Raw genomic sequence first — 21,008 nt, 5'->3', positions numbered from 1 at the left:
ACGTATGACTCCACAGTCTCCCCACTGTTTATACCTTCCACTCTTTTGTCTCCGTTGGAAGTTTTTCAATGCAGGGAAGGAAGGTTGGGAGGATGCTGTTGTGGAAGCAGCTTCACGTCCTCTTTTTTCTCCACTGGGTGCAATGATGCTTTTACTGAGAGCTGCCCAACTGTGGTAGTTTTAATGCCTTCTCGTTCTTTATTCAAGGAGGTGAGAACCCATGTGCAGCTCAGCGCCTGCACTGTGGTAGCTGACTAAAATACTGACTAAATACTGACAAAAAAGTCATGCAGTCTGAAACCACTTCTGAATGATCTGCCCTCTTGGCTATGCTCCTGCATCACTGTTTTCAACAGGAAGCACAGTGCTTTAATGCCTGTGATGGGAAATCAGGGAATCCTACAGACCGATGATTTCCTTCAGTCTCCAGTTCCTTTCTGACACTTCTTAATCTGTTCACAACAAGTGAAACTGGAACACAACTTATACTGGGAGAGACAAGAAAATACATTTTCTGCATCTTGAATCTTTCGTTTTAGCTCTATCCCATCTGTCAATGTCTCCTTGAAGTGCAGATACAAGAGTCTGAAATTTCCTTGATCTTAAACAATGATTATATTCACTCTCTTAGCTACAGTAATATTTCCTATTTGCTGATACAAGGAAACACGTACTGAGCTTATTATATGTCAGGACCTCTACAATATTTATAGTGTCCGTGCTTTCCAAGATCTCATTCTCGGTCCTATAAGCATGTCTCAGATTCCACACTTAATGTTTATGACTGTGTTAAAACATATGCTTGTTCAAACAAGTTTATCCCATCAGTCTATTCAAGGTCTGCAGAGAGACATCAGTTTGTGTAACTACTATGTTCCAGCATTATTTACCACTGTTTATACAGAAATACTCATATTGCCAACACTGATTTTATGTTCTTTCTCTATGTCTGCAAGATGATGAATCTTTGCACCCACTGAAATAATCTATTTATGTAATTTGTGTGTCCCTATCAGTCTAATCATCATCTTTTCATCCCCTTAATATGATACATTTTATTGAAATTCAAGTCACATGAGATTGTATATTCAGGTGTGAAGTGCAAACATTTTTTATACTCTACCATTCAATATAAATAAAAGCCTTGTCTCCCAAAGCAATCAGTCATGTACCACTGGGCTTTGTCCTACATCTGGCACCATCATAACTCTGTGCCTTTGACATGAAATAGTTTTGCATTTGCATCTCTCTTTATTCTAGAGAAACTTGCTAGGATGAGGACAAGTGCTCCTCACTCATGTATGCAGTTCCTTTCAAATCAGTGTGACACCAAGGAAAACAGAAGCTTTCAGGAGCAGGCAAGGGGCTGTGGTCAGCAGTAATAGCAGGTTACTTATTTATAGTACTTTTCAGCCAGAAGAACTCTGAACACAAACATGAGGCCAAAAATTAAGAAAGTACAAAATAAGAGCAAAGCATTGATTGAGCAGTAAAGGAGACGCCAGACGGTGTCTAAAGAATGAGGGGCAGCCCTAACTATAAATGTATTTGCTTTTATTGTCATGTTTCAGAACTTTAATGGTCATCTAATGTATTTTTTATGGGACAAATATATTTCTTTCAAAACCTCAGGAACTACTCACGTGCAGCTGCTTTTAATTTCAGTGGGAGTTGTAAAAGCTCATTACCCTCTAGGTTTGTCCTTCAAATGTACTTAATTAAATATATGAAGAAGATACCCAGAAAGCCTGAAGTGGCTGAGACAGAGCTAGTACCAAACCATCTTTCCTTCTCTTTTTATCCTAGGAACAGTCATGAGCTGGGTCAATTATCACTTTGAATTAAACTAATTGCACAATTTCTTCGGTTTAAGTGGGCTGAAGTCGGCTTGGAGTATTACAACATCGTGTGTCCCACTTTCGTGTCTCTGGCAATGATCCTTTGCCTACACAGTGATGGGGTAGCAACAGCACTGCCGCAGCTAATTCAGCATTAGCTCACAACTGGCAAATGGCAACAGAATGTTCGTGGCGGCTTCAGCATTTCTTTGAAGCACCTTTATCCCACTACATGAAAATAGCCCGAATTTTCAGCTCACAGACAAAGTACTAATCCATTCTGTGCCTCACATTTAAAGACATTGCATAATTCTCTGGCATCCAGCCACAAACACTCTCCTTTGAAGAAATGCTTTGTGGAATGACAACATTCAGAAGCAGGGCTTACAGGAGTTAAAGTGACCAGACTCCCTGAAGTCCCCTAACATTGCCTCAACAATAAATGCTGGGATAATTATTATTTTATAGTCACGGAGAGCTTTGTAAGCTTTCCATAATAGAAATAAAAACACAGTGTCCCTGTCCCAAATAACTCACTTCAATTGCTATGCCATGAAGGAGGACGAGTAACAAACCAGAATAGAACAAGGAGATTTGGGGAGGAAGCACACTAATTTTGACAAAGTTACACATGTACTGAGGGAGCACAAAGCCCTCTCAGAAGAACACCTATTTACTTATGGACATGGTTTAGTGGTGGTTTTGGTAGTGTTAGGTTGATGGTTGGACTTGACAATCTTAAAGGTCCCTTCCAACCTAGACAATTCTATGATTCTACTTAGCAAAGGCCTCGTATAGCAGGGGACAGAGAGGAAAAAGATTTTTAGGAAAACTGTAAAAGCAGGATTCTTTTTTTTTTTTTTCCTGACAATTTTCTTGAGGGCTTTGAAGAAAAGTGGATCAATGAGGAAAAACGTGACTGAGCAGAGCAGCACATCATCTTGTAGAGAATGGTCTGAGCACGGGGCAGAGCGTGGAGGAAATGGGCTGACCGGGGAGCTGCAGCTGCAGGTACCTGTGTAGGTCTTGCCGGTGCGGCCGCCAGCCTGCCTGGGGTGGGTATTTCCAGCTCACAGGCCTTCTGGGGCAGTCAGGAATAGGCAAGGTGGCACAGAAGGACAAAGAGGTATGAAGACCCAAGGATTATTACAGTGAGAGAGAGAGGGGAGGAAGTCATAAGACATGGGGGTGAAGGGTACTGCAGAGGGGAGAGAAAATAAGGTTATCACAGTTGCATGTCACTGATAACGTGCTGTCTTCCACTCTAGTTAGGCATCTGGACGTAGCTGTCCAAACCCATCTCTGTTTTTCTTCATTTACTTTTGCTGTTCTCATGGGATTTGCCTTCATTCTCTTCCTTCCCATCGCTTTTAAATACTGCTGCAAGAGTGTTTTCATTCTGCGCATGCTGTGAGATAAGGAGGTCTTCCTGATGTTCCTTTTTCCCGCTCATGTTCCTTTTTTCCCACCTAATTTGCTGTCTACAAACCCCACCGGTAAAATTCTTTCTCAGTTCTTTACCCCACCACTTAATTCTTCCTTCACCTGTTGTTAATTTCATCGACAATATTTTGCTGTCAAGCTCACTGAAAACCATTTTCAAGAGACAATATATTTTGTTTCATCTAGTATTTTCTCAATGGGTTCTGATTTCTGTTTGCCAGGAAGTAGCTGTCTCCGAAGACTGCTGCTTGATACGTAACAGTCAAGACATGTAAAAATAACATAAAGCCATCTATTTGGAGTAAGTCAAATAACTATATTCATCGTACTGAGAAAAAATACAATTTCTCTTCACAAAGCAATTTTAGCTACTTTTTAAACTTTACATCAGTCACCTCTCCTTGAGAAGTGTTACTTTGTTACATATATTCCACTCCTGCTCGATTTTCTGAGCTTGAGATCTTTGCTCTCCTTGGGGTTTTGGTATGAATTCACTGCCAGGTAGAAAGCTTCCCACTTGCTCATCCCACGCCTAGGGGAAAAATGCAAGAGTTACGTCCTGGGAGATCAGAAAAAGTGGAGCAGGTAAGAAAACTGGTTTGTGCGTTGTAAGGTGACTTGAATACCCTTTTCATGATGGAAATACCAGACAGAAATAATTGCCTAAGAGTGCTGTGGTTAATGGTGGATTAGCAAGAGGCACTCAGCATTGAACTAGCAATGACCTCTTCTCTGGGATGGCAGAGCTGGCAAGAAGTCAAAGCCCATTATCCCCACTGGTAAACCAGAGGGAGGTACCAAAGCAGACAGATGCTCCCCGTAATGCCTTGTCTACACTACGTTATTGATCTCTGTCAAAATCCTCTCCCTTCCTCTCTGTCTAGTCCGCATGAGGTGAAGTTGCATTGAGCAACCCAAGGCATTCCAATTACAAGAAGAGCTGTATTGATAAAAAAGCCACTTTTGGCTTTTTACCCTAGCTATAGTCATGACAAAAATGCCACGGGTTAGACTCTGTGGCCCAGTGGGTAGATCATGGACACACACATTGAAAGCGATAAATTCCTGTACATGTAGGCAAATTTTCAAAAGCGGAGTCTGAACCAAGATGCCTCTGCTTTTGCTCACCCTGAGATTCCTATATCTACACCCAGATTTTCTGCTTCTCTGAGCGCTTGAGGTTTCCACTGATCTCTCTCAGAGCTAGCAGCCAGCAGCAGCAGTTCTGAAAATCTAGCCTGTGGTGAAATCTTGGACTTGCTGTAGTTAAAGGGAACTTTTCCAAGATCTCATTTGATGTAGCTAATTCTGAGTGCTCAGGAATTAAGTGCTAAAAATGAGACGAATGCATTTCCTGGTGAGCAAAATAGAGAAAACATTTAGCCACTTCTGTAAAATGTATTACAATCTGTGAAAAGCAGCATCTGGGTGATTAGGAAAAAAAAGATCTCCTTTTGCAGTATCTGTGAAACCTCCAAAAGCTCTAAATAAGGTTTCCTAAAATTTGTTTCATATGTCTTTACTTTCATTTAGATTTCAGTTACCTCGCTTGAAACAAAAAAGTCAGAAGTTGTTAATTCTTTTTTTCTTTTTTTTTTTGTATTTATATAAATCAAAGGGGAGGACACTGAATTAGGAACCAAGGGTGGATCTGCAAGCTCTGTGCTTGTGTCCTCTGGAAATAGGCATAGGCTTGGGTCACATTCACACTGTAAAAATTTTGAATATGATTTTTGTCTTGAATTTCTGTGGATTAACTGTTACCTACTTCCCTTCCATCCACACAGAAGTGACGTTTTTCAAGAGAAAACTCAGCACTCCAGGCAAGTTACAAGGTGGACTCAAAGGCAGAAACCTGCCTCACTCCAGTTAGCACCTCCTGATCTGAGTGTGACTCAGAGCACGTTCGGGACTGTGAGACATATAGCAGCAGCAAAAGCAGGACAGCCACTCCTCACAGACTGGAGCTGCATCCAGCCCAGGGTTTCCCGCCGTGTCCCACTGCCACCTGCAATCTGGCCGATGTCTCATGCTTCTGTTTCTGAGCTCAGCACACGTGCTGACTGACGGGAGAGGACAGCAATGCTACTACAGCATCTTCCCTGTTGCAGGGAGTCGTGCTGCGGCTCTGCTTGAAAGTTGAGCATCACCACCAAGTGCCATGCCTTGCTGGTGGCATGAAGCCATTTGTAGCGCGCAGGCCGGCCCCTACAGCTTGTGGTGTGTATGATCTACCCAACACTGTTGAAACTGCCATGTAATGAGAGAAATTATTTATCATATATACACATACTTGTCGTGGTCCTCAAATCAGGACAATACCATATGTGATAGATCAAATAAACGCAATGCCAAAATTCAAGTTTATAACTACAAATCAGTTAACTTCCTAAGATAAAAAATAATTGCAGGGGAAGAAGAAACCCTACAAACAACTTATCTATATATCACAGAGGAATCCATTTCAGACAAGCATAAGAGTACTCCATTAACATTTGTGCAGGTCCTAAGCAGTTACACAAGAATACAGCTCAATGAGATTTTCTGAATGAGCAGATAAATAATAGGACTCTTGAGACACATCATTTGCATTCAATAATAACTAGAAAATTCCTTAGTAAAAATGGGCAGTAGGAATCCAGGGATGGGAGCCTGCTCAGAAGACAGAAGTGTTCTGGAGGTGGGGTTTCCACAACTGTGTCCTAATTTAAGGGTCTAATTTAAGAAGAGGTGAATTATACCCGAGAAATACCTGTTTTTTCTCCACTGACTGTAAAAAGGGCTGGAGGCAAGCACTCAGCTGGGGCATCCACATCGTACCTCTGGGCACAGATGAATCTCACCTTCATACTCTAACAGTTAATTATTGCAATCACCTGATTTTCCTTTATATATCTCATTACATTAGGTTAGCCTCCATCTCCCTGTCAGAGTTTCTTATGGTTTTAGTTATCAAGCATTTGTCAGGGCTTTACACTAGTGCTTTTTATCTCTAAGCACTGATAGCTCCTAGGAGTATATAAGGGGCATGACTAAGTCTCTCCCATTATTCAGGTGGGAAAATATACAGTATATTTGTGTTAAGCACTAGATTAACAATTAGATAATTAGATTAATGATGTTCCGTCCTTTTCATCACTGCATAGTCTTAAAAAATCCTCTGATGTGTTCTCTCTTGGTTCAAGCTTTCTTTTGGGAGAATAGCTGCACTTTGTTGCCATTTCTGGGCTGACACAAGTCCCTGGCCAAGAGTTCCAAGCCAAAACCCTGTCCAGGTGGTTTCTTTCTAGAGAGGACATGGGTCTTCCTCATGAAGCTGCAGTGAAGAGGGTTAGACCTTAGAAAAGTCCAGAATAAAAGCTTGTGGTCTTACCATCTCCAATATACAGTCATTTCTCCTAAGGTAAGCAGTAATACTCTCAATATACTATACTTTATATACCTTATTGCTTCATTACTCTTACCATCTGAGACATTATTTGATCCAAGCTAGGGTCAGAAGATTGCTTTGAAGACTAATTGGAGATAAAGGAAATCCTTTTTTTTTTTTAAAGACTTTTTATAGGCTGCGTTTTCTGAATATTTCCTTGAGTAAGGAAGAAGTATTTTTATAAGCTATGTTTTCAGAGTAGTTCAGTAGCTTAAGGGTACTAACCAGTGCACGTTAATTTGCAGTAACATTTTGAAGCTTTAGAACAAGCTGCTCCCTGGATATTTGTGCCCTGGTGAATATTGCATAAAGGAAAATGAATTAGATTTTTTTAGATTTTTTTTGTATGTCTTGAGTGCAGCGCTTTTGCTATAAATTATTGTCTGTAAAAGAGATCTCAGAGGTAACTTTGTCGCCAACTGTCTCAAGATTATATTAGCTACCTCAGTGGACTGTTGTGAGAACATTGCTTTTTTAGAAATGTAGCTTTTATCATTAACTTGTGCAGGGAACAGTCTAAAAGCTCTAAGTGAATGGTCCCCTGCCAGGCATGACTCTTGATTGCTGTGAAGGATGATTTGGGATGGAAAGGGTGGTGAGTAAGATAGGAAAGAGAAGCTGAAGTACATATATCCATTATAAGCTTGTTCTTTCTGTGGAAGACATGATGCTATAGAGTCGATGCAAGGAAATGGGAAGATATATCAAGTGCAAATAAATCTTTCAAAAGGAGGATCAGTCCTGTCAATTTTTTCTGATACTCACTATGGTGGCATTAGAGTATTCTGGAGCTAGAGTAATACAGGAATGAGGGACGCGGCATGTGAAATACTGCCTGTGCAGTTATGCCCATTCTGTTCTAGGAAGCCTGCATCCAGCTGGACCAGATCCTGGCTACGCTTGGGCCACTTGCTGTATGGCACACAGCACAAAGGAAGCTGCATTTTCCCTGTGTGGGAAATAGCAAAGATGTTATTGTGCAGACTTTTGCTAAGCCCAGTCCTTCCCCACTCAAAGTTTGAGGTCTTTAAAGAATGTAGTTCTTGGATTTTTAGTTCACCAGGAAATTTACATGGTCTCAGCTCGGTGAGATCTGCGGGGGGAAAAGCAGGATTCTTCTCACCTAATTTATGATGTCTCTGCCTCTGACGTAGGCAATCTGCATCTGCTCCACTTACTGTAGACTCCCTTTGAGTCAATGAGGAGGAATAAACACTTTTAGGACATGAATCATCTGATGCCTTTTAGACATTTACATTAGAGTTGGATCACTTCCACTGTAGCATTGCCTATTTCCTCTCTATTTGATTATAGAGAGAACTTGGCTCAGAAATAGATGTCACCATCTAAAGTTAGGTGAAACGAAGCCCACACAGACAGCCTGTTGTAGAGATGCTAACTGAATGGGAGATTCAGGCGTATCTTTTTTTTTTTTTTTTTTTTTTTTTTCATGATGTTCTGAGGAGGAAACCTAGAAAAGGACTGGGAAGGGGGTGATGGCCATGTTCTAGAGAAATCTATGTAAGGGACAGAGAATGGAAAATATGAAGCTGGAAAAAGGTAGAAAGGGGTGTAAATGCTGCACTGAGACAATTGCATCTGAGAACATTATTCAGAACAGTCTAATCTGAAGCTGACTGCAAAGAGCTGTAGCAGGATGTCATAATACTGAGTAACTGGATAATAAAATGACAAATGAAAACTAATACTCATAAGTGCAAAGTAATGCAAATAGAATAAAAATAACTCAAATTATTCATACATACTAACAGGCTCTAAATTAGCTATTGCCATTCAAGAAATACATTTTGGAGTGACTGTGGATAGATTTCTGGAAACATCAGCTCAGTGCTCAGGGGAGGTCAAAAGAATATATGAAACATTAAGAATTATTAAGAATGGGATGGAGTAAAGCCAGAAAATGTTCTTATGTCACAGCATAAATTCACGGTGCTCCCACAACTTGAATGAGCATACAGCTCTTCCCTGGTAGCTTCAAGGCAGGTATAAGAAAGCTAGAGATGAGACAGAGAAGGGCTGCAAGGTGATCAAAGATACACAACAGCAAGACAGACTTCAGCTCTCCAGTCTAGAAAAGAGATGGACGAGAAGGTAATATGACAAAAGCCTATAAAACTATAAATGGTTTAGAGAAGGTGATTACATACAATTTTTTGTCCTGGAGACTGAGGGGACATCCAATGAAATCATCAACAGTGGTTTAAATTTAAAAAAACAAACAAAAGGAAGCACTTTTTCACACTATTCAAAACAAAATCATAGCACTCCTTGCAAAAGAAGGCCAAATGGATGAAAAAAGATATTAGATAAAATCAAGTTTATCCAGTTGTGTATTAAACATTGTGGTCCAGTACAAACTCCTAAATAATCAGCTCCTGAACAGCTACCTGCAGGAAAACCGCATTTATTTTATTGCTGCACAATTCTGTTATACCACGGTATACTTCTGTTTCTTACACACGTTCCTGAAATACTGGCTAATAAGTGCTGTTGAGTCTATGTTCTGGGCTAAACTGACATTTAACCTGATGCAGTGTGGCAGTTTATGTGTTCGTAGATATGAAAAGAGTTGGAGAAACAGCAGGGAGAAACACTTTGGAGGAGGTCTACACCATGGAAGAACTGTGAGCTGAGTAGGGCACCACCGTTGACACCCTTGGACAGAAGCCTGACATAATGAATGGCAGATGTCTCCCCTGAGGCCACCAAGATATAGTAATGTAAATTTCTGTCCTGGGAAAACCTGCTAGGTTTGAGGCAACGGGTATAATTTATTCTTCTTTTTAGTTCAGCATTATTGTAAAAGAAGAGGTCTTTGGTTTAGTTGAGGTATGTTCTGGGTAAGGGGGCCCTGCTTAAGCATCGCATCAAAAACACTAGACCTGTTTGAAATGGGCTGTGCTTTGACCAACAAGAGCTCTGAGCAACATGGACTGCTGGTGGTGTCATGCAAAGCAACCGGAGGATTGCTTCCCAAGAAGTGCAAGATGGACTTTCCTCTCTCTCCCCTCCCACAGTCACTATGTGTAGCTCTGGACATTTAAAGGCTGAAGTAAATATAGCAGACTCAGACTTACTCTTTTTCTAGAGGTTTGGTCTGTTAAAAACTAATGTAAGAATTGCTAGAGGACAGCAATGCAGGTTTTTAATAGGATAACCAGAATGTGGATCCATGGTAGCTTGAGAGGACTTAAGTCGTAACTGTAACTTTTCTCCCTAATTGTGGAAGGAGACAATGGGAAGGCAGCAGATCTGACTGTGTCCGGAGCTGCTTATTCCACAAATGTTGCGTACATCTTAATGATACAATTAGGACAGCTTAACGATGCAATTAATTAAAACATCTTAATTCTTCTTTTGTTTACATTTTCATCTATCCAGCCATGGATTTTTCTTTGCCTGGTATTAGCACGCAGAGTTGGAACTAAGCCTTAAGCTCCTCTTCCTGCATTCAGGAAATCAATTTGTTTTGCTAAAACAAAATGGACATACGGTTTCAAGCAGCTGCATTCGAGTGTGACTAGTAATAGTCATGACATTACCAAGGTGTCAAAAAGTGTTCTTAGTGGCTGCATTATTCTGAAGGGAATAAAGTAATTTAAGAAATGTCATACTGAGTCTACTGGATTGATGGCAGTCTTCAGTAGGGTTTGGGATTGGACCCAAAGGGTCATTTTATGTTGAAAAGTAAGATGAAAAAAGAAAAGAAAAAAAGGCATCCTAATACTTAATCAAAATGCATTTATCTATTCAGAAGCCCATCTGCAGCCTCCAGTGATTACCATCCTTCCACAACAACTTGCTGTCCTTCCCATCCTTTCCTCCCTTCACTGACATTCGGCAGAGGATGGATGGATGTCCTGCTGCATTATCTAGTGCCTATGGCCCTGTTCACTCAATTCCTATTCCAAACCTTTCAAAACCTCTCTTTCTGACAATGCAGCCAGCCACCTGGACTTTTAGATTCCTGGTGAGGTTTTCAGGACTTGATTAAAACAATTTGAATTTATAATTTATTTCAAAGTAGGGCAGATTTGGCTTGGCAGCCTGTGGGATGTGATAAACATGGAGTTGCAGCAGCAGTAAGTGTCATTTTAAGCAGCAGACAAATACTTTAAAGTTACCCTTTTATTTTGCAGTTTCATTTTTGGTGGATTAATGGAGTTCAGCTCACAGTGAATGGCAATCAAGGCCACGTAACACGGTAGTTTTGTCTAGTTCAGTGGTAAGGTCACACCTTTCATTTTGCAACCCTAACCTAAGAAAAGTGACAGGTACTTATGGAGTCTTACTTCTACACTGCAACTAGAGACATCACACACATCAGCAGAGCAGAAACCGAGTCCCATCCATCATCTAGGCAGGACTGGTGGGCTGAAGAACACGGAATATAAAGTGAATGGAAGTGACACACATCAACATGTGGGTGCAAAAATCTTTGTGGGGATTAGCATGTTGTCAGTTCTTGCCTTCCAGTGTACCATAAGCAAATCTGCATCTGTTATGCAACCATTTTATCGGTATAGCACAGAGTACCTGTCAAGAAAATGCTGAGAAAATAAGAACTTTTCCTCAAGGATACCAGAGAACTTCGTTAGAAGCAACACAGAGTTTTACAGTTGCCTTGCCACACTTGATCTTGAGAAAGCAAATTTCTGTTGTCTCACCTACGTTCTGATCTAAGCCCAAAACTCCAGAGCAAACCCCCAAACACTTTGATGTCTGTGTTCTGCTCTTCACGATTCAACAACCTTTATATATAAAATCTCCTGCTGCTTGTAGGATTTTCTTCTTGTCATGGCTGGACTAATGTTTCAGTAAGCTCAGATGCCCCCACTGAATTCAGTGCTGTCACTGCACGTGTGCTTCAGATACTCAGGTTAATGCACATAAAACCAGTTTCTGTGTTTCTACAAAGTGATATATATAAGGACAATGTTACAAATGTCCATAATTCTACATTATTTTCACCTTTAAGGTTTTAACAGTACTGTTAACATAGATACTCTCTGTTAATACTGATTCCAAAGAATGTTTTCCATGATCTCTGGTTTGGTTTTAATGAAAACCTAGAAATTGCAATCTATGATCCCCCTCCCTGTTTCCCAGTAGCTTTACCATTCAAGAATGATTTAGAATTAAGGCTCTTATATATTTAGGTGATTTTTCTGCTAGTTTCCTTCCATATTTCATTTCCCAGTCCATGTAGTTTACATGTTGTTCAGGTGTGATTTCAGTGCGAATAATTTTCTACAGACACTTTCAACACTGTCTTCTACAGAGGACACGTACAGCACTTTCCGGGGTGCCTAACTTCATGTATGCATGAGAGAGGAGTTAGCAATGACTTTGAAGTCATTACTAAAACCCTCATCTCCTTCCACCTGCCTGCCAGGAGGTAAAGTAATTTCATTGCATTCCATGGTTGTCTTTCCCTGACTGCCAGGCACAGAGCACATGGTTAAGGCTTTTAAAATAGGAAAGCTGAAACGGGCTGAACTTGAAGAGATTGCAGCCTGGATAAATTGTTTTACCACCTGCCAGATCCAATCAATACCCTCTTTTCCTTTAATATGGCTTAAAGTGAAAAAAAACACCAACAACAACAAAAACAATGCTCCAGGGTTTCATTTATCAAAAAATGCATTCATATTTTCCAGACATAGTATGTAACGTTTGACTCTCCAGAGAGAAATCAGTAACTCCAGATGAAGACATACTCTATCCAACGAGTCATCTTAAAAGGAAATGTACTTCAAATTCACATTTTCCTTTGAATACTACCTTCTGTCATTGATGACAATTGCTACATGCCCCAAGACACTTTTATTTGGGCTTCCTGCAACTCCTGGAGAAGGCCAGGGGACATCCCACCTGCAGTTATCTAGGGAAGAGCGTTTGCTCTACATATAAAACAGAAATGCAGAAACTGGAACAAGAACAAACCTCTGGGCACTTGCAGTCAACCCGTATTAAGAATGGCAGCACTGACACTCCCGCTGTATCATAGCCAGTTCCTCTGCCGCTACCTGTGGCTATCAGCTTCTAGGAAATGCCAAGTGTCATCATCTTGTAGTAGAACCTTAAATACATAATGGCTCCCAACACAACTCTTAGCTAAACTGAACGTGACCACAGGCTCCCAGCCACGCTCTGTTCAGATTTAATGGCTGATCCAGCTTGCCAATTGGTTTGGATGTCTGTCCTGGTTGCGGCAGGGATGGGGTTAATTTCCCCCAGGAGCCGGCAGGGGGCGGGTATTCCATCCCACGTGAGCCATGCCCAGGCTATAAGAGGCGCGAGCCGGGCAGGGGAGAGGAGTTGCTACTTGGAGGGGGGCTGCGGTGGTGTGGGTCCGGTCAGTGCACTGTGCGGCGGTACTGTAATCGTGTCTTTATATTTCTTTATCGGTGTTATTGTTTGTTGTTTTTTTTTTTCTCTTCCCTTTTGCTGTTCTGTTAAACTGCATTATCTCAACCCACGAGTTTTGCCTTTTTCTGCTGATTTTTCCCATGGCTGTGGGAGTGGAGCGAGCGGCTGCGTGGTTCTTTGTTGCTGGCTGAGGCCAAACCATGACAATGTCACAGCATAGTTGAAAAAAATATGAAGCATAGTTCGACTCCTCATTTTTTGAGGCTGCTGTGTCTTCTTCATGCCTAAATTAGGGTCTTTCTATTTGCAGACTATCAAAAACTAAGTGAAGTTGAATTTCAGGGCCACCTTCTGCTGCATGTTTTATTGACACCAGCAATCACAGAAGCAGCTGGAATACAGGGTAGTTCATTCAGTCCGGCAAACTGCGTCACCTCCCCTTCTCGTCATCTAAAGTGCTGAGAGCAAATTTAGTGGTTGGCTATGTATAACACAGCCCCCTGTGTGGGCACATAAGTGTCTGCTACTGCTACCTGCTGAATTAATTGCTTATCTAGGGAAAGCTGGCAACCCTGTGGGACTTGTGCTTTCAGCACAGAAGGACCTGGATTCGCTCTGTTCAGGCACTCAAGTTAGTATCCTGGGAACTGTTACGCAAGTACAGTTACACTTCAGAACAGATGTTCAAATCCATTGGGGACAAGTACCAAGGCACTTTTGAAATTCCTACTTGTGTAAATCTTTCTCTATTGCCCAAATTGCACTACAAACACGGTCCTAATTGGCCTGAGCTACCCAAGAAGCTTTCTGCAGGCTTAACGCTTTCTGAAAATGGAAGAAGGACTATAGCTGAAATTCAATGTACATTTCAGGTACTCCTGCATGAAAGAAACCAGGCTCTGTCTGCTACCCACTAGCTTTTCCCATGGCTGCTTTCTCCAGCATTACTTCTTCTCTCTCCTACCGCTCATGTAGGTGTAGGTGAGCAGTGATGTGCATCAGGAACCTGGTATGACTGAAAATAGCCAGTTCATTTTGCCAGGTTATTTTTCAGACAGATTTGTTGTCTGTTAGAGTTTGGGGCACAAACACTTGGATTTACACAACAGAGATGGAGGAGAGTGATTGAGGAAGGAGGCCTGGGATTGTTTAAACTGCTATAAGCAACACAGCTCAATGAGAAACCATAGCTGGAAATCTGCTCCACGGTGTTTCTCTACTTCCCAGCAAAAGTAAGTTGTGATTATTTCTCTACTCCAATCTCACACAAAAGCAAAATGGGGGACAGAGGACTATAAAAAGGAAGTGATTCATCTCTGCTTCCTGTGAAGATCAGCAGTGTTTTTCTGTATGATTTTTTGCTTAGCGTGAGCTTTGTGTGTGCTGCAGCTGTGAGACTGCTGAAGAGCTGCTCAGGAAGTACGTACTGGTATCAATGGTTAGCAAGGGGAAACAGTAGTTGATGCCAGGGTCATGTTCTGCCACATGGACTGTTCATCTTTCCCATCTGGAAGTCTGTGAACAGTGGGCCATCTTGTGCCTGCTAGGGAAGGAGTAACACAGTTGACCACAACCATGGAGCTGACTACGGGAAAGGGAGAGTTGCCAAGGTTTTTTCCAGAAATCCACACACAACCACTGAGCTTCAGAAGCAGCAGGTCAGGTGAGAGTGTCACAAACAAGCTGAAAACAGCCTTCATTTAGCAGTGGGTGAGGTCAGAAAAGCCTGTTTTTTTTTCAGTCCTAGTCTTTATTCCCTCATTGGCAAGGGTGAATGGAACAATGTCTGACCAGGTAAATTCCTCCATTCATCTTTATGAACTAAGGAATACCCAGTAGCCCGAAGACTTTTTTCTGTTCCCTTATAATCCAAACACAACATAACAGACTATATCCCATTGCCAATGTCTGCCATGGGCAACAGCAACAACTTTCTTCAGACTGAAGAAACTTCAGCTTTCTTAAATATTGAACATTCAAAGCCAAGCAACATAAGAATGAGCGTGAAAGGCTTCAAAGTCCAGAAGATTTTCCAAGGGTGCTTGTTAGGTGGCAACTGAGTGATTTTCTTGTCTTTATGTTTATCTCCTACCAATGTAACTTCATTTGCTTCCACTGATTTTTCTCTTGATTTTGCTATATCTGATTTACATCTTTATGAAAGAGAACAAGATCAAAGCAATGATGAAATCACTGAGAGTCGCTTCGTGATTTATTCTTCTCACCGTCACCGAAGTAGAACAGTTTCATAATCAACACAGATCTCTTTATAGGCATTAATCCAGGAAAGCATTAAAGTGCCAGCCCAAGTCTACTCCTGCTCAGGAAAACATGTCTTGAGCTCATATATATTAGTGAGTAGAGATCCCTTCCCGAATTAAGGTCATGCGAAATAAATTTAATTCTGTATGGATGATACTATAGGACACTAAGTGGCATCAATGATAATCCAAAGAACACATAACTGTAATTAATTTTCTGTGCAGACATTTACTATGTGTGTGTACTCTGGAGGTATACCTAAGAAAAAAATTGTTCTATTGCGCAGGATATATATAACTAAGAAACCGCTGCTTTTATCTTCACATTTTCTTGGTGCTTTTTTAGTTAATTATTTTATTTCTTGCTCACATCAAAGTACCTGCTAAATTTACTTCAACAATTTCACAGATTCTGGTTAGAGTTTTTCTTTTCAGAATCAAATGTGAAATACATTAAAAAGTAAAAATAAGATGCTGTAAGAAAAATGTCACAGAGTTGCATTTCACTAAAGATAACAGAAAAAAATAAGAAAGAGTGACATCAGTGAGGCAATCAATATACAGGTTACAGTTCAGAAAAACAGCCTACACACATAAAGGAAAAATAGTTTGATGGAATCGTACTAAGTCAGAGTGAAGTTTCAGAAAAGCTCAGATAAGCATCATCCACTTGTGATCAACCTCTCTCACATTTCTTAAATGGTTACGCTTACAAAAGATAAAAACAAGAAAAGTGCACTTCTTTTATTCACATTTTCAGCACAGTAAGGTAAAACAGCCACAAGATGGCAATACATCATGCTGTGAAAGAAAATTACTACATTTTGCCTGATTTTAACCCCTCCACGCATGGCTGAAATGCGCTGCCTTTTTAGCTTCGGGAAATTTAATGAGGAATAGACAGGAAGTAATCATCTTAGGAAAAAATAGCTAATCCCACTGCTGCTATAAACATACTGTTTCTCATTTCTTTTCACTTTCCTGTGGTTTCTCTCCAGTTACTGCTGTTTGTTGTGTGCAGGGAGCTATTGGTTTGAATGAGTGGAACATATTGGACACAATATCCTCCAATATCTCTGCAGTGAGGAACAGGTCTGTACTTGTGAATGTTACAGAGACTAAAGCTGATTGCTCTTGCCAGTCAAAGGATTGCTCCATCAGTAGTGAGAAAGAAACAGATGCCCTTCTCCCCTGGAACAATAAAAACACAAGACAGTATAATGTTATGAAGAGGGATAGAAATGGGATAGCACAATGTTCAAAGTCGTGCTCTTAGGGACATATAATGGCAACCTGAAGGTCTTGCCTGAGCATAAAATAGCACTGACTCACCAGTATGAGGTAGCTGCAAAAAAGGCTAATGCAATTATAGGATGCAGCAGGTGAAGTGCATTTTTCAGATGTTCTGGGAGGACGCGGCGTTGCTGCTTGTTTGCATTCCACTTGTACCGCAGCAGTATGGTACGTCAGGGCACTGCTGACAGGGCATGGAGATGGCTCCCCTCCTTTTCCCTGGAAACGTAACTCATCTTTCTGATGTGGTTACAAGGCAGGAAGTTGGGAAGTGTCTGGATGACGTACTGCATTTACAGAGACAGGATTAAATTAATCACTAGATGTGAAGGCAGGAGGAAGTTTTCCCCAGGTCAGAAGGTCAGGGATTGTTGAATATGGCTTATGCGTTCCTGGGTAACAGGAGGGTGTTAGTTACATCCTAAGGCAAGCTGAGATTTTCAGCTGAAAGTGCTTGCCTCTTCTCTTCTTGTGACACGCTGCAGCTGACTTTTGATCTTCTGCTACTGCCTTCAGCTTGTGAAATGCTAAAGGAAGTTACAAGTTAAATGAATCACCAATTTAGCTTTAGACCACAAACAGGCAAGCTATAGATGAGAAGTTTTATTCCATTTCTGTCATCCTGAGTAATTTATTCCCTACCTTGCTGGCTTTGAATTGCCATCTTGCTACTACATTCTCAGATTGCCGGCTGCTCATAAGGATCAGAATAGCCAATCTGTTAAATTGTTGACCATTTCTGATGATCCCTTCATGCTATTCTATCCTCTGCATAAAACCAGACAATGAGAATTGAAATCCTTCCTGCCTCTTTGTAGACAGCTGGGCTATAGTTTGTAATTGGAGTTTGAATTGCTAATACAATTTTGATTACAGTTCCCCATCTTTCTTGTACAGATTTAAAATTTAACAAGGAGTTATATGCACCAACCTACAAATTTGTTATTACATTGCTCTGTATGTTTTTTATTAATTCCACTAAAAGGTTGATGTATACCCTGATTAACCACTTGGATTCTTTTATTGCAAATTGCATTCCAGCTACTTTCTGCTCCTCACTGATGCACACTTTCAATTAAGATAAATATGTTTTTCTTGTAGGAATTGCATTATTACAGCATGAGATAGATTGAAAGATGTTTAATGAGTAGTCCAATGTTTTCTTCTAAATACTATTTATTCTGGGTACACCAGAACAAAGACATCATGATGCTGATGGAACTGCTTTACAAGACTATTATCCATGCATGGAATATATTCAAGCTGTAGGGTAATGCCAGGGAATCATGGCTCACACGTTGAAAAAGCCTGTACACCAATGCGTGTAGCATGCGGAATAAACAGGAGGAGTTAGAGATCTGTGTGCGGTCACAGGACCATGATCTCATTGCAATTACTGAGACGTGGTGGGATGGCTCACATGACTGGAACACTGTCATGGAGGACTATGTTCTTTTTAGGAAGGATAGGCCGGCAAGGCGAGGCGGTGGAGTTGCTCTTTATGTGAGAGAGCAACTGGAATGTATCGAGCTCTCCCTGGGAACAGATGATGAGCAAGTTGAGAGCTTGTGGGTAAGGATCAAGGGGCAGGGTAATATGAGAGACACAGTTGTGGGTGTCTATTACAGGCCACCTGATCAGGATGGGGAAGTTGATGAGGCCTTCTACAGACAGGTGAGAATCGCCTCACAATCACAGGCCTTGATTCTCATGGGGGACTTCAACTACCCTGATATCTGCTGGGAAGGCCACACAGCTGGGCACGTACAGTCCAGGAGGTTCCTCCAGTGCATTGATAACAACTTTTTGACTCAGGTGGTGGAGGAACCTACAAGGAGAGGTGCTTTACTGGACCTGATACTCACAAACAAAGAGGGACTGGTGGAGGATGTAAAGGTTGGGGGCAGACTGGGCTGCAGCGATCATGAGAAGATAGAGTTCAGGATTAAGTGTAGAATAGACAAAATGACAAGTAGAGTTGAAACCCTAAACTTCAGGAGGGCTAAATTTGATCGTTTCAAAGAATTGCTTGGGCAAATCCCATGGGAAAGGGCTCTAGAGGGTAAGGGGGCTCTAGAGAGCTGGCTGCTATTTAAGCGTCACCTCCTCCAAGCTCAGGATCAGTGCATCCCAAAGAGAAAGAAATCAGGCAAGGGGAGAAGGAGACCTGCTTGGCTGAGCAGGGACCTTCTGAAAAGGCTCAGGTGGAAGAAGGGAGTTTACAATAGGTGGAAGAAGGGGCTGACTGCTTGGGAGGAATACAAGAATGCTGTCAGGGTATGCAGGGAGGAAACAAGGAAAGCCAAGGCAGCCTTGGAATTGAACCTGGCGAGGGATGTCAAGGCCAACAGGAAGGGTTTCTTTAAGTATATAGGAGACAAAAGGAAAACTAGGGAAAATGTGGGCCCGTTGTTGAATGAGACAGGTGCTGTGGTGACGGATGATGCAGAGAAGGCGGAGTTGCTAAATGCCTTCTTTGCTTCTGTCTTCACTGTTCGGGCCAGTCCTTGTGAGACCCCGACTTTGCAGGTAACAGAGAAAGTCTGGGGGAAACAAGACTATCCCTTGGTTGACAAGGAGCACGTTAAAGATCAGTTAGATAAATTGGATATACATAAATCCATGGGGCCTGATGGGATGCACCCTCGGGTGCTGAGGGAGCTGGGGGAAGTCATTGCTGGGCCTCTCTCCATTATCTTTGAAAGGTCCTGGAGGACAGGTGAGGTGCCTGAGGACTGGAGGATAGCCAATGTCACTCCAGTCTTCAAAAAGGGCAGGAAGGATGACCCGGGAAACTACAGGCCGGTCAGCCTCACCTCCATCCCTGGGAAGATGATGGAGCAGCTTGTTCTGGGAGTCATCTCAAAGCACCTGGATGAAAAGAAGATTATCAGAAGTAGTCAACATGGATTCACCAAGGGGAAGTCATGTCTGACTAATCTGATAGCCTTCTATGACAAAGTAACTAGATGGGTGGATGAGGGGAGGGCAGTGGATGTTGTCTACCTTGACTTTGGCAAGGCTTTCGACACTGTCTCCCACATCATCCTCACAGGAAAGCTTAGGAAGTGTGGCTTAGATGAATGGACGGTGAGGTGGATTGAGAACTGGCTCACAGATAGAGCTCAGAGGGTTGTGGTTAGTGGCGCAGAGTCTAGTTGGAGGTTAGTAACAAGTGGTGTCCCTCAGGGGTCAGTACTGGGCCCAGTTTTGTTCAACATATTCATCAATGATCTGGATGAAGGGATAGAGTGTACCATCAGCAAGTTTGCTGATGACACAAAACTGGGAGGAGTGGCTGACACGCCAGAAGGCTGTGCTGCCTTACAGCGTGACCTCGCCAGGCTGGAGAGTTGGGCAGAAAGAAACCTTATGAAGTTCAACAAGGGTAAGTGTAGGGTACTGCACCTGGGGAGGAATAACCCCATGCACCAGTACAGGTTGGGGGCTGACCTCCTGGAGAGCAGCTCTGTGGAGAGGGACCTGGGAGTCCTGGTGGACAACAGGATGACCATGAGCCAGCAATGTGCCCTGGCGGCCAAGAAGGCGAATGGCATCCTGGGGTGCATCAAGAAGAGTGTGGCCAGCAGGTCGAGGGAGGTCATCCTCCCCCTCTACTCTGCCCTGGTGAGACCGCATCTGGAGTACTGTGTCCAGTTCTGGGCTCCCCAGTTCAAGAAAGACAGGGAACTGCTGGAGAGGGTCCAGCAAAGGGCAACAAAGATGATTAGGGGACTGGAGCACCTTTCTTATGAGGAAAGGCTGAGGGACTTGGGTCTCTTTAGTCTAGAGAAAAGAAGATTGAGGGGGGATCTTATTAATACATACAAATACTTAATGGGAGGATGCCAGGGGGATGGGAGTAGTCTTTTTTCAGTGGCACCCAGTGATAGGACGAGGGGTAATGGGCATAAACTTGAACATAGGAAGTTCCATCTTAACATGAGAAGGAACTTCTTTACTTTGAGGGTAGTGGAGCACTGGAACAGGCTGCCCAGAGAGGTGGTGGAGTCTCCCACTCTGGAGACATTCAAAACCCGCCTGGACGCTGTCCTGTGTAACGTGCTGTAGGTGACCCTGCTCTGGCAGGAGGGTTGGACTAGATGATCTCCAGAGGTCCCTTCCAACCCTAACAATTCTGTGAATTCTGTGAATGTGTGCTCGCAGCTGAGAAGGCCAACCATATCCTTGGCTGCATCAGAGGAAGCGTGGCCAGCAGGTCAAAGGAAGCGATTCTGCCCCTCTACTCAGCTCTCGTGAGACCCCACCTGGAGTACCGTGTCCAGCTCTGGAGTCCCCAACATAAGAAGGACATGGACCTGTTGGAGCAGGTCCAGAGGAGGGCCACAA

The sequence above is a fragment of the Charadrius vociferus genome, unplaced genomic scaffold (genome assembly GCF_000708025.1).
Source record: "Charadrius vociferus isolate BGI_N301 unplaced genomic scaffold, ASM70802v2 scaffold770, whole genome shotgun sequence".
NCBI lineage: Eukaryota > Metazoa > Chordata > Aves > Charadriiformes > Charadriidae > Charadrius > Charadrius vociferus.
This window is presented reverse-complemented; position numbering follows the sequence as displayed.